Raw genomic sequence first — 12505 nt, 5'->3', positions numbered from 1 at the left:
AACATCCTTTCTGTGGATGCAGATTCAGTCGGAACAGAGGTCCTAGTCCTCGCTCTGCCTTTCAAAGGAACTGTAAATATGCATGGCTTATTTGGCTTTGCCCGGCAGGGCTTGCCCGGCAGGGTGAGAATGGCGTTTGTCAGGCGATCGGAAGGGGTGAGGCAATAATTTATAATTCAATGATTTTCATGATATTTTCTTGATAATATGAAAGCAGGAAAGGGAAGCTTGGCAATAAGCAATCCTAAAGCAAGGTGTGACTCCAGGGAAGAATGACTTGAAAACAACATACAGAAAGACTCATGTAAAAAGGCCCTGATGAGGCTTGAACTCATGACCCCTGGTTTACAAGACCAGTGCTCTGCCACTGAGCTACAAGGCCAGTCTGCACGCAGGATGTAAATTGCAACATGTATTCTTACTGAGGTATGAATATATCTATGATTTTGAGACTCTGTATGGAAACGTAGTTGCATATGAATGTCCACGTGCGCGCACACATTGAAGACCATGCTTAAGGCACTTTTTTTGGAAGTATGAAAAACTACATTTTCATATGAGAAAATAAGAGTTTTCGCATTCAAGACCATACCGATAGCTCTAGTTAGTATGTCTGCAATCAGTGACATATAGAGAACCCACTTATTAGAAGTGATCTGTCTCTGTGGGGCAGACATATGTTAACAGTCATTCATTTGAGACGGCCTAAACTTTAGGAGTAAGAGCTGCTTTCTTATCAATCTATTTATCCAAACTGGTTAATAAGCCAGGAGTGAGTGAAAGGCAATCCTCTGGAAACTCCATGAAAGATCTAATTTCTATTACGCACAAAATACTTCACTTTATTTGACATATTTGTTAAAATGGAACAGTCAGATGATCCCATCTAGCGGATCCTGGCTCTGTCTTGAAAGAGAGTGTAATTATACAACAAGAAATGCTGGCCATCAAAAGAGACTCTGATGGCTTTCCGACAAAGGTGGGATTTGAACCCACGCGTGCAGAGCACAATGGATTAGCAGTCCATCGCCTTAACCACTCGGCCACCTCGTCTGCCCTACAGCCCCATCTGAAACCTTGCTTCACAAAAGGTACTGAAGTGTCAATATACTGTACCTAAAAAAGAAAAAAACAGCTGAGGCAAGATCTCACATTCCACGTCTTCCCCCAATCAGGGACCTACATTTCATTTTTGGGAAATTCTTACTATGTGCTAATTACAAATATTCATACGATTCCCCTAGACTTTGTCAGAACTGTCAAGATATAATTCTATGGGGTTTTGAATAGACAGAGCATATGTTATAGGACAATTATAGAATCTATTCCGTTTGGACTGTATTTTTAATAGTCATGATAACATGCTAGCATGTGAGTCGATCTTGCACAGTGAATGATGGAGCAGTGTCTGTCATCTACTTGGTCAGCTGTAGATGGCTCACCTGGGGAGATGTGAAAAGAGAGAGCTCCAGTGGCGCAATCGGTTAGCGCGCGGTACTTATACAGCAGTACTTGCACTGAGCCATGCCGAGGTTGTGAGTTCGAGCCTCACCTGTAGCAGCCGTGTTGATTTTCATAAACCATTTCACAAAAAGTAAAGTTTAAACTCAGAGTATGGACGGCCCTTGCTAGAGAGTCTTTACTTCTTATAGGATCTACGTGTCCTACTCCTCTGGGTGCCAAATATCACATATCCTCCGCGATGCTCAGTTTAAACATTCCATGATGTGCCATCTTGCATTTCATGCAAACACCACATCAGTGCATTTAAAAATACATTTGTAGAATAATAAATATGATGAAAACAGTGTTCTCGCATGATAACCATAAACTGAAGAGCTGCAAAAAATGCTGTATCAGCTACTTACAATAAAAGGTGACTCGAAAAAACTAGCAAAAGAAGAGCATCATCATATTAAAGGTTCTATTCACCATCTTGAGTTGCACCATAGCAGCTTATGGTGCTTTTCTGCTCAGAGTGTGCCTCCAATCCCACATTCATTTTTAATTTCTTTGCAGTTTAAAAACCAACAATTACTGCTCGAAGTTCACTTTTCAAAACCATTCAACCTATTAAATGTATTTCTCTAACCTATGAATGTGGTCCATGTTCACTTTTCCTCATCTTCATCTCGATACTCCTTTCCCAGAAACCAGGTTCACTTCTTCATTCAACCCACCCATCCAAGGTCACCAAATCTTTGAAGCAAGTCTGCCTATTCTCCCTTTCTCTCTATGTACAAGATACCTTGTATCATTTGAATGGACAGCAGGAGAGAAGGATATTTATGGTGAGTGGGGGTGGGGTTTTGAGGAGTAACCTCATTTGCCTAAGAGCCGGGGTATCTGGGAAAAAAAGTATTTTATGGGGGAAGACTTTCACATCTCCTTGGTGAAATTTGTAGGGCCTTATAACATCCTTTCTGTGGATGCAGATTCAGTCGGAACAGAGGTCCTAGTCCTCGCTCTGCCTTTCAAAGGAACTGTAAATATGCATGGCTTATTTGGCTTTGCCCGGCAGGGTGAGAATGGCGTTTGTCAGGCGTTCGTCAGGCGATCGGAAGGGGTGAGGCAATAATGTATAATTCAATGATCTTCATGATATTTTCTTGATAATATGAAAGCAGGAAAGGGAAGCTTGGCAATAAGCAATCCTAAAGCAAGGTGTGACTCCAGGGAAGAATGACTTGAAAACAACATACAGAAAGACTCATGTAAAAAGGCCCTGATGAGGCTTGAACTCATGACCCCTGGTTTACAAGACCAGTGCTCTGCCACTGAGCTACAAGGCCAGTCTGCACGCAGGATGTAAATTGCAACATGTATTCTTACTGAGGTATGAATATATCTATGATTTTGAGACTCTGTATGGAAACGTAGTTGCATATGAATGTCCACGTGCGCGCACACATTGAAGACCATGCTTAAGGCACTTTTTTTGGAAGTATGAAAAACTACATTTTCATATGAGAAAATAAGAGTTTTCGCATTCAAGACCATACCGATAGCTCTAGTTAGTATGTCTGCAATCAGTGACATATAGAGAACCCACTTATTAGAAGTGATCTGTCTCTGTGGGGCAGACATATGTTAACAGTCATTCATTTGAGACGGCCTAAACTTTAGGAGTAAGAGCTGCTTTCTTATCAATCTATTTATCCAAACTGGTTAATAAGCCAGGAGTGAGTGAAAGGCAATCCTCTGGAAACTCCATGAAAGATCTAATTTCTATTACGCACAAAATACTTCACTTTATTTGACATATTTGTTAAAATGGAACAGTCAGATGATCCCATCTAGCGGATCCTGGCTCTGTCTTGAAAGAGAGTGTAATTATACTACAAGAAATGCTGGCCATCAAAAGAGACTCTGATGGCTTTCCGACGAAGGTGGGATTCGAACCCACACGTGCAGAGCACAATGGATTAGCAGTCCATCGCCTTAACCACTCGGCCACCTCGTCTGCCCTACAGCCCCATCTGAAACCTTGCTTCACAAAAGGTACTGAAGTGTCAATATACTGTACCTAAAAAAGAAAAAAACAGCTGAGGCAAGATCTCACATTCCACGTCTTCCCCCAATCAGGGACCTACATTTCATTTTTGGGAAATTCTTACTATGTGCTAATTACAAATATTCATAAGATTCCCCTAGACTTTGTCAGAACTGTCAAGATATAATTCTATGGGGTTTTGAATAGACAGAGCATATGTTATAGGACAATTATAGAATCTATTCCGTTTGGACTGTATTTTTAATAGTCATGATAACATGCTAGCATGTGAGTCGATCTTGCACAGTGAATGATGGAGCAGTGTCTGTCATCTACTTGGTCAGCTGTAGTTGGCTCACCTGGGGAGATGTGAAAAGAGAGAGCTCCAGTGGCGCAATCGGTTAGCGCGCGGTACTTATACAGCAGTACTTGCACTGAGCCATGCCGAGGTTGTGAGTTCGAGCCTCACCTGGAGCAGCCGTGTTGTTTTTCATAAACCATTTCACAAAAAGTAAAGTTTAAACTCAGAGTATGGACGGCCCTTGCTAGAGAGTCTTTACTTCTTATAGGATCTACGTGTCCTACTCCTCTGGGTGCCAAATATCACATATCCTCCGCGATGCTCAGTTTAAACATTCCATGATGTGCCATCTTGCATTTCATGCAAACACCACATCAGTGCATTCAAAAATACATTTGTAGAATAATAAATATGATGAAAACTGTGTTCTCACATGATAACCATAAACTGAAGAGCTGCAAAAAATGCTGTATCAGCTACTTACAATAAAAGGTGACTCGAAAAAACTAGCAAAAGAAGAGCATCATCATATTAAAGGTTCTATTCACCATCTTGAGTTGCACCATAGCAGCTTATGGTGCTTTTCTGTTCAGAGTGTGCCTCCAATCCCACATTCATTTTTAATTTCTTTGCAGTTTAAAAACCAACAATTACTGCTCGAAGTTCACTTTTCAAAACCATTCAACCTATTAAATGTATTTCTCTAACCTATGAATGTGGTCCATGTTCACTTTTCCTCATCTTCATCTCGATACTCCTTTGCCAGAAACCAGGTTCACTTCTTCATTCAACCCACCCATCCAAGGTCACCAAATCTTTGAAGCAAGTCTGCCTATTCTCCCTTTCTCTCTATGTACAAGATACCTTGTATCATTTGAATGGACAGCAGGAGAGAAGGATATTTATGGTGAGTGGGGGTGGGGTTTTGAGGAGTAACCTCATTTGCCTAAGAGCCGGGGTATCTGGGAAAAAAAGTATTTTATGGGGGAAGACTTTCACATCTCCTTGGTGAAATTTGTAGCGCCTTATAACATCCTTTCTGTGGATGCAGATTCAGTCGGAACAGAGGTCCTAGTCCTCGCTCTGCCTTTCAAAGGAACTGTAAATATGCATGGCTTATTTGGCTTTGCCCGGCAGGGCTTGCCCGGCAGGGTGAGAATGGCGTTCGTCAGGCGTTCGTCAGGCGATCGGAAGGGGTGAGGCAATAATTTATAATTCAATGATCTTCATGATATTTTCTTGATAATATGAAAGCAGGAAAGGGAAGCTTGGCAATAAGCAATCCTAAAGCAAGGTGTGACTCCAGGGAAGAATGACTTGAAAACAACATACAGAAAGACTCATGTAAAAAGGCCCTGATGAGGCTTGAACTCATGACCCCTGGTTTACAAGACCAGTGCTCTGCCACTGAGCTACAAGTCCAGTCTGCACGCAGGATGTAAATTGCAACATGTATTCTTACTCAGGTATGAATATATCTATGATTTTGAGACTCTGTATGGAAACGTAGTTGCATATGAATGTCCACGTGCGCGCACACATTGAAGACCATGCTTAAGGCACTTTTTTTGGAAGTATGAAAAACTACATTTTCATATGAGAAAATAAGAGTTTTCGCATTCAAGACCATACCGATAGCTCTAGTTAGTATGTCTGCAATCAGTGACATATAGAGAACCCACTTATTAGAAGTGATCTGTCTCTGTGGGGCAGACATATGTTAACAGTCATTCATTTGAGACGGCCTAAACTTTAGGAGTAAGAGCTGCTTTCTTATCAATCTATTTATCCAAACTGGTTAATAAGCCAGGAGTGAGTGAAAGGCAATCCTCTGGAAACTCCATGAAAGATCTAATTTCTATTACGCACAAAATACTTCACTTTATTTGACATATTTGTTAAAATGGAACAGTCAGATGATCCCATCTAGCGGATCCTGGCTCTGTCTTGAAAGAGAGTGTAATTATACTACAAGAAATGCTGGCCATCAAAAGAGACTCTGATGGCTTTCCGACGAAGGTGGGATTCGAACCCACGCGTGCAGAGCACAATGGATTAGCAGTCCATCGCCTTAACCACTCGGCCACCTCGTCTGCCCTACAGCCCCATCTGAAACCTTGCTTCACAAAAGGTACTGAAGTGTCAATATACTGTACCTAAAAAAGAAAAAAACAGCTGAGACAAGATCTCACATTCCACGTCTTCCCCCAATCAGGGACCTACATTTCATTTTTGGGAAATTCTTACTATGTGCTAATTACAAATATTCATAAGATTCCCCTAGACTTTGTCAGAACTGTCAAGATATAATTCTATGGGGTTTTGAATAGACAGAGCATATGTTATAGGACAATTATAGAATCTATTCCGTTTGGACTGTATTTTTAATAGTCATGATAACATGCTAGCATGTGAGTCGATCTTGCACAGTGAATGATGGAGCAGTGTCTGTCATCTACTTGGTCAGCTGTAGATGGCTCACCTGGGGAGATGTGAAAAGAGAGAGCTCCAGTGGCGCAATCGGTTAGCGCGCGGTACTTATACAGCAGTACTTGCACTGAGCCATGCCGAGGTTGTGAGTTCGAGCCTCACCTGGAGCAGCCGTGTTGTTTTTCAGAAACCATTTCACAAAAAGTAAAGTTTAAACTCAGAGTATGGACGGCCCTTGCTAGAGAGTCTTTACTTCTTATAGGATCTACGTGTCCTACTCCTCTGGGTGCCAAATATCACATATCCTCCGCGATGCTCAGTTTAAACATTCCATGATGTGCCATCTTGCATTTCATGCAAACACCACATCAGTGCATTTAAAAATACATTTGTAGAATAATAAATATGATGAAAACTGTGTTCTCACATGATAACCATAAACTGAAGAGCTGCAAAAAATGCTGGATCAGCTACTTACAATAAAAGGTGACTCGAAAAAACTAGCAAAAGAAGAGCATCATCATATTAAAGGTTCTATTCACCATCTTGAGTTGCACCATAGCAGCTTATGGTGCTTTTCTGTTCAGAGTGTGCCTCCAATCCCACATTCATTTTTAATTTCTTTGCAGTTTAAAAACCAACAATTACTGCTCGAAGTTCACTTTTCAAAACCATTCAACCTATTAAATGTATTTCTCTAACCTATGAATGTGGTCCATGTTCACTTTTCCTCATCTTCATCTCGATACTCCTTTCCCAGAAACCAGGTTCACTTCTTCATTCAACCCACCCATCCAAAGTCACCAAATCTTTGAAGCAAGTCTGCCTATTCTCCCTTTCTCTCTATGTACAAGATACCTTGTATCATTTGAATGGACAGCAGGAGAGAAGGATATTTATGGTGAGTGGGGGTGGGGTTTTGAGGAGTAACCTCATTTGCCTAAGAGCCGGGGTATCTGGGAAAAAAAGTATTTTATGGGGGAAGACTTTCACATCTCCTTGGTGAAATTTGTAGCGCCTTATAACATCCTTTCTGTGGATGCAGATTCAGTCGGAACAGAGGTCCTAGTCCTCGCTCTGCCTTTCAAAGGAACTGTAAATATGCATGGCTTATTTGGCTTTGCCCGGCAGGGCTTGCCCGGCAGGGTGAGAATGGCGTTTGTCAGGCGTTCGTCAGGCGATCGGAAGGGGTGAGGCAATAATTTATAATTCAATGATCTTCATGATATTTTCTTGATAATATGAAAGCAGGAAAGGGAAGCTTGGCAATAAGCAATCCTAAAGCAAGGTGTGACTCCAGGGAAGAATGACTTGAAAACAACATACAGAAAGACTCATGTAAAAAGGCCCTGATGAGGCTTGAACTCATGACCCCTGGTTTACAAGACCAGTGCTCTGCCACTGAGCTACAAGGCCAGTCTGCACGCAGGATGTAAATTGCAACATGTATTCTTACTCAGGTATGAATATATCTATGATTTTGAGACTCTGTATGGAAACGTAGTTGCATATGAATGTCCACGTGCGCGCACACATTGAAGACCATGCTTAAGGCACTTTTTTTGGAAGTATGAAAAACTACATTTTCATATGAGAAAATAAGAGTTTTCGCATTCAAGACCATACCGATAGCTCTAGTTAGTATGTCTGCAATCAGTGACATATAGAGAACCCACTTATTAGAAGTGATCTGTCTCTGTGGGGCAGACATATGTTAACAGTCATTCATTTGAGACGGCCTAAACTTTAGGAGTAAGAGCTGCTTTCTTATCAATCTATTTATCCAAACTGGTTAATAAGCCAGGAGTGAGTGAAAGGCAATCCTCTGGAAACTCCATGAAAGATCTAATTTCTATTACGCACAAAATACTTCACTTTATTTGACATATTTGTTAAAATGGAACAGTCAGATGATCCCATCTAGCGGATCCTGGCTCTGTCTTGAAAGAGAGTGTAATTATACTACAAGAAATGCTGGCCATCAAAAGAGACTCTGATGGCTTTCCGACGAAGGTGGGATTCGAACCCACGCGTGCAGAGCACAATGGATTAGCAGTCCATCGCCTTAACCACTCGGCCACCTCGTCTGCCCTACAGCCCCATCTGAAACCTTGCTTCACAAAAGGTACTGAAGTGTCAATATACTGTACCTAAAAAAGAAAAAAACAGCTGAGGCAAGATCTCACATTCCACGTCTTCCCCCAATCAGGGACCTACATTTCATTTTTGGGAAATTCTTACTATGTGCTAATTACAAATATTCATAAGATTCCCCTAGACTTTGTCAGAACTGTCAAGATATAATTCTATGGGGTTTTGAATAGACAGAGCATATGTTATAGGACAATTATAGAATCTATTCCGTTTGGACTGTATTTTTAATAGTCATGATAACATGCTAGCATGTGAGTCGATCTTGCACAGTGAATGATGGAGCAGTGTCTGTCATCTACTTGGTCAGCTGTAGATGGCTCACCTGGGGAGATGTGAAAAGAGAGAGCTCCAGTGGCGCAATCGGTTAGCGCGCGGTACTTATAAAGCAGTACTTGCACTGAGCCATGCCGAGGTTGTGAGTTCGAGCCTCACCTGTAGCAGCCGTGTTGATTTTCATAAACCATTTCACAAAAAGTAAAGTTTAAACTCAGAGTATGGACGGCCCTTGCTAGAGAGTCTTTACTTCTTATAGGATCTACGTGTCCTACTCCTCTGGGTGCCAAATATCAGATATCCTCCGCGATGCTCAGTTTAAACATTCCATGATGTGCCATCTTGCATTTCATGCAAACACCACATCAGTGCATTTAAAAATACATTTGTAGAATAATAAATATGATGAAAACAGTGTTCTCACATGATAACCATAAACTGAAGAGCTGCAAAAAATGCTGTATCAGCTACTTACAATAAAAGGTGACTCGAAAAAACTAGCAAAAGAAGAGCATCATCATATTAAAGGTTCTATTCACCATCTTGAGTTGCACCATAGCAGCTTATGGTGCTTTTCTGCTCAGAGTGTGCCTCCAATCCCACATTCATTTTTAATTTCTTTGCAGTTTAAAAACCAACAATTACTGCTCGAAGTTCACTTTTCAAAACCATTCAACCTATTAAATGTATTTCTCTAACCTATGAATGTGGTCCATGTTCACTTTTCCTCATCTTCATCTCGATACTCCTTTCCCAGAAACCAGGTTCACTTCTTCATTCAACCCACCCATCCAAGGTCACCAAATCTTTGAAGCAAGTCTGCCTATTCTCCCTTTCTCTCTATGTACAAGATACCTTGTATCATTTGAATGGACAGCAGGAGAGAAGGATATTTATGGTGAGTGGGGGTGGGGTTTTGAGGAGTAACCTCATTTGCCTAAGAGCCGGGGTATCTGGGAAAAAAAGTATTTTATGGGGGAAGACTTTCACATCTCCTTGGTGAAATTTGTAGGGCCTTATAACATCCTTTCTGTGGATGCAGATTCAGTCGGAACAGAGGTCCTAGTCCTCGCTCTGCCTTTCAAAGGAACTGTAAATATGCATGGCTTATTTGGCTTTGCCCGGCAGGGTGAGAATGGCGTTTGTCAGGCGTTCGTCAGGCGATCGGAAGGGGTAAGGCAATAATTTATAATTCAATGATCTTCATGATATTTTCTTGATAATATGAAAGCAGGAAAGGGAAGCTTGGCAATAAGCAATCCTAAAGCAAGGTGTGACTCCAGGGAAGAATGACTTGAAAACAACATACAGAAAGACTCATGTAATAAGGCCCTGATGAGGCTTGAACTCATGACCCCTGGTTTACAAGACCAGTGCTCTGCCACTGAGCTACAAGGCCAGTCTGCACGCAGGATGTAAATTGCAACATGTATTCTTACTGAGGTATGAATATATCTATGATTTTGAGACTCTGTATGGAAACGTAGTTGCATATGAATGTCCACGTGCGCGCACACATTGAAGACCATGCTTAAGGCACTTTTTTTGGAAGTATGAAAAACTACATTTTCATATGAGAAAATAAGAGTTTTCGCATTCAAGACCATACCGATAGCTCTAGTTAGTATGTCTGCAATCAGTGACATATAGAGAACCCACTTATTAGAAGTGATCTGTCTCTGTGGGGCAGACATATGTTAACAGTCATTCATTTGAGACGGCCTAAACTTTAGGAGTAAGAGCTGCTTTCTTATCAATCTATTTATCCAAACTGGGTAATAAGCCAGGAGTGAGTGAAAGGCAATCCTCTGGAAACTCCATGAAAGATCTAATTTCTATTACGCACAAAATACTTCACTTTATTTGACATATTTGTTAAAATGGAACAGTCAGATGATCCCATCTAGCGGATCCTGGCTCTGTCTTGAAAGAGAGTGTAATTATACTACAAGAAATGCTGGCCATCAAAAGAGACTCTGATGGCTTTCCGACGAAGGTGGGATTCGAACCCACGCGTGCAGAGCACAATGGATTAGCAGTCCATCGCCTTAACCACTCGGCCACCTCTTCTGCCCTACAGCCCCATCTGAAACCTTGCTTCACAAAAGGTACTGAAGTGTCAATATACTGTACCTAAAAAAGAAAAAAACAGCTGAGGCAAGATCTCACATTCCACGTCTTCCCCCAATCAGGGACCTACATTTCATTTTTGGGAAATTCTTACTATGTGCTAATTACAAATATTCATAAGATTCCCCTAGACTTTGTCAGAACTGTCAAGATATAATTCTATGGGGTTTTGAATAGACAGAGCATATGTTATAGGACAATTATAGAATCTATTCCGTTTGGACTGTATTTTTAATAGTCATGATAACATGCTAGCATGTGAGTCGATCTTGCACAGTGAATGATGGAGCAGTGTCTGTCATCTACTTGGTCAGCTGTAGATGGCTCACCTGGGGAGATGTGAAAAGAGAGAGCTCCAGTGGCGCAATCGGTAAGCGCGCGGTACTTATACAGCAGTACTTGCACTGAGCCATGCCGAGGTTGTGAGTTCGAGCCTCACCTGTAGCAGCCGTGTTGATTTTCATAAACCATTTCACAAAAAGTAAAGTTTAAACTCAGAGTATGGACGGCCCTTGAGAGAGTCTTTACTTCTTATAGGATCTACGTGTCCTACTCCTCTGGGTGCCAAATATCACATATCCTCCGCGATGCTCAGTTTAAACATTCCATGATGTGCCATCTTGCATTTCATGCAAACACCACATCAGTGCATTTAAAAATACATTTGTAGAATAATAAATATGATGAAAACAGTGTTCTCACATGATAACCATAAACTGAAGAGCTGCAAAAAATGCTGTATCAGCTACTTACAATAAAAGGTGACTCGAAAAAACTAGCAAAAGAAGAGCATCATCATATTAAAGGTTCTATTCACCATCTTGAGTTGCACCATAGCAGCTTATGGTGCTTTTCTGCTCAGAGTGTGCCTCCAATCCCACATTCATTTTTAATTTCTTTGCAGTTTAAAAAACAACAATTACTGCTCGAAGTTCACTTTTCAAAACCATTCAACCTATTAAATGTATTTCTCTAACCTATGAATGTGGTCCATGTTCACTTTTCCTCATCTTCATCTCGATACTCCTTTGCCAGAAACCAGGTTCACTTCTTCATTCAACCCACCCATCCAAGGTCACCAAATCTTTGAAGCAAGTCTGCCTATTCTCCCTTTCTCTCTATGTACAAGATACCTTGTATCATTTGAATGGACAGCAGGAGAGAAGGATATTTATGGTGAGTGGGGGTGGGGTTTTGAGGAGTAACCTCATTTGCCTAAGAGCCGGGGTATCTGGGAAAAAAAGTATTTTATGGGGGAAGACTTTCACATCTCCTTGGTGAAATTTGTAGCGCCTTATAACATCCTTTCTGTGGATGCAGATTCAGTCGGAACAGAGGTCCTAGTCCTCGCTCTGCCTTTCAAAGGAACTGTAAATATGCATGGCTTATTTGGCTTTGCCCGGCAGGGCTTGCCCAGCAGGGTGAGAATGGCGTTCGTCAGGCGTTCGTCAGGCGATCGGAAGGGGTGAGGCAATAATTTATAATTCAATGATCTTCATAATATTTTCTTGATAATATGAAAGCAGGAAAGGGAAGCTTGGCAATAAGCAATCCTAAAGCAAGGTGTGACTCCAGGGAAGAATGACTTGAAAACAACATACAGAAAGACTCATGTAAAAAGGCCCTGATGAGGCTTGAACTCATGACCCCTGGTTTACAAGACCAGTGCTCTGCCACTGAGCTACAAGGCCAGTCTGCACGCAGGATGTAAATTGCAACATGTA

At 41.3% G+C, this 12505-nt stretch overlaps 13 non-coding genes across 13 annotated transcripts; 5 read left to right on the top strand and 8 right to left on the bottom strand.

Annotated features, from left to right (window-relative positions):
- Positions 1-310: 310 nt before the first annotated feature.
- TRNAT-UGU (transfer RNA threonine (anticodon UGU)) lies at positions 311-382 on the bottom strand. The gene has a single exon. It is a non-coding gene; the product is annotated as a tRNA-Thr (tRNA).
- Positions 383-1465: 1083 nt separating this feature from the next.
- Positions 1466-1560, top strand: TRNAI-UAU (transfer RNA isoleucine (anticodon UAU)). The gene is made up of 2 exons: positions 1466-1503; positions 1525-1560. It is a non-coding gene; the product is annotated as a tRNA-Ile (tRNA).
- Positions 1561-2720: 1160 nt separating this feature from the next.
- On the bottom strand, positions 2721-2792 carry TRNAT-UGU (transfer RNA threonine (anticodon UGU)). The gene has a single exon. It is a non-coding gene; the product is annotated as a tRNA-Thr (tRNA).
- Positions 2793-3381: 589 nt separating this feature from the next.
- On the bottom strand, positions 3382-3463 carry TRNAS-GCU (transfer RNA serine (anticodon GCU)). Its single transcript has one exon. It is a non-coding gene; the product is annotated as a tRNA-Ser (tRNA).
- Positions 3464-3875: 412 nt separating this feature from the next.
- Positions 3876-3970, top strand: TRNAI-UAU (transfer RNA isoleucine (anticodon UAU)). Its single transcript has 2 exons — positions 3876-3913; positions 3935-3970. It is a non-coding gene; the product is annotated as a tRNA-Ile (tRNA).
- A 1835-nt stretch (positions 3971-5805) lies between these two features.
- Positions 5806-5887, bottom strand: TRNAS-GCU (transfer RNA serine (anticodon GCU)). Its single transcript has one exon. It is a non-coding gene; the product is annotated as a tRNA-Ser (tRNA).
- A 412-nt stretch (positions 5888-6299) lies between these two features.
- On the top strand, positions 6300-6394 carry TRNAI-UAU (transfer RNA isoleucine (anticodon UAU)). The gene is made up of 2 exons: positions 6300-6337; positions 6359-6394. It is a non-coding gene; the product is annotated as a tRNA-Ile (tRNA).
- Positions 6395-7568: 1174 nt separating this feature from the next.
- Positions 7569-7640, bottom strand: TRNAT-UGU (transfer RNA threonine (anticodon UGU)). The gene has a single exon. It is a non-coding gene; the product is annotated as a tRNA-Thr (tRNA).
- A 589-nt stretch (positions 7641-8229) lies between these two features.
- TRNAS-GCU (transfer RNA serine (anticodon GCU)) lies at positions 8230-8311 on the bottom strand. Its single transcript has one exon. It is a non-coding gene; the product is annotated as a tRNA-Ser (tRNA).
- A 412-nt stretch (positions 8312-8723) lies between these two features.
- TRNAI-UAU (transfer RNA isoleucine (anticodon UAU)) lies at positions 8724-8818 on the top strand. The gene is made up of 2 exons: positions 8724-8761; positions 8783-8818. It is a non-coding gene; the product is annotated as a tRNA-Ile (tRNA).
- Positions 8819-9978: 1160 nt separating this feature from the next.
- Positions 9979-10050, bottom strand: TRNAT-UGU (transfer RNA threonine (anticodon UGU)). The gene has a single exon. It is a non-coding gene; the product is annotated as a tRNA-Thr (tRNA).
- Positions 10051-11133: 1083 nt separating this feature from the next.
- TRNAI-UAU (transfer RNA isoleucine (anticodon UAU)) lies at positions 11134-11228 on the top strand. Its single transcript has 2 exons — positions 11134-11171; positions 11193-11228. It is a non-coding gene; the product is annotated as a tRNA-Ile (tRNA).
- Positions 11229-12400: 1172 nt separating this feature from the next.
- On the bottom strand, positions 12401-12472 carry TRNAT-UGU (transfer RNA threonine (anticodon UGU)). The gene has a single exon. It is a non-coding gene; the product is annotated as a tRNA-Thr (tRNA).
- Positions 12473-12505: the final 33 nt, after the last annotated feature.

This window comes from Triturus cristatus, chromosome 12 (assembly GCF_964204655.1).
Source record: "Triturus cristatus chromosome 12, aTriCri1.1, whole genome shotgun sequence".
NCBI lineage: Eukaryota > Metazoa > Chordata > Amphibia > Caudata > Salamandridae > Triturus > Triturus cristatus.
Note: the sequence above shows the minus strand (reverse complement) of the source record. Positions and strands in the feature narration are given on the sequence as shown.